The sequence below is a fragment of the Alligator sinensis genome, unplaced genomic scaffold (genome assembly GCF_000455745.1).
Source record: "Alligator sinensis unplaced genomic scaffold, ASM45574v1 scaffold941_1, whole genome shotgun sequence".
Classification (NCBI taxonomy): domain Eukaryota; kingdom Metazoa; phylum Chordata; order Crocodylia; family Alligatoridae; genus Alligator; species Alligator sinensis.
Window position 1 is genome coordinate 2097369 of NW_005842163.1, and position 812 is coordinate 2098180.

Consider the following 812-nt stretch of genomic DNA (forward strand, 5'->3'; position numbering starts at 1 on the left):
CTATGCCCCCCCCGGCACTGCTCCCCCATGTGTAACACACCTCGCTCTTGGCTCGCTGTCGCACTCCCTCAGCGTCCTCCCACATTTAGGCTTGAAAGTACAGTTCAAGGCCTCGCCATGCCAGGGGCGGCTAAATCAGAATAAATAGCAAAAAAAACCCCTAGATTTTTTCTGTTGTCAAATGACAAAAATACACGCGTCCATGGCTCCACGTGGTTTTAGTCATCTATGGATGCGTTCCTCATGTATTCAAATGTTTCGAGTTTGTAAATTGGGGCGGAAATAAGGAAAAGCCAGTTTTTTGTGGATTGTTTTTGTTGGACGGGGCCTGCTAACGGGGACGGTTATAATCGTGTCATGATCCCGCATGGCCTTGGGCGGGGTGACGTCAAGAACCAGCCCCTGGCGGTGTGCGGGGAAGGGGATGCGGGTTGGTCCCATGTGCGGCTCTCCTCTGCCGCCACCTTTTGGTGCCGCTCTCTGGCCATCGTAGAGGACAGTCCAGTTGTCCTCTATTGATATGAAACTGGACGCCTTTATGTCCTCTATTTTTTTCTCCAAGAAAAACATCAGATGAGAACAAGAAAGGACATAAAGGCATCGGGTCTTCTCAAAGAGAAAAAGAGAGGACATTAAGGCGTCGGTTTCGGACCGACAGAGAACAGTGTAGCAGAAAAGCGGACTGTCCTCTATGATGGCCACCCTCGCCCCCGCATGGGCCTGTTGGACGCGTGACGGGATGGTGGGTCTTGCTCCGGCAGAGCGACGGGGAAATGCTCCAAGGGGGGTGCTGAGCAGAGCACGCCAGACAG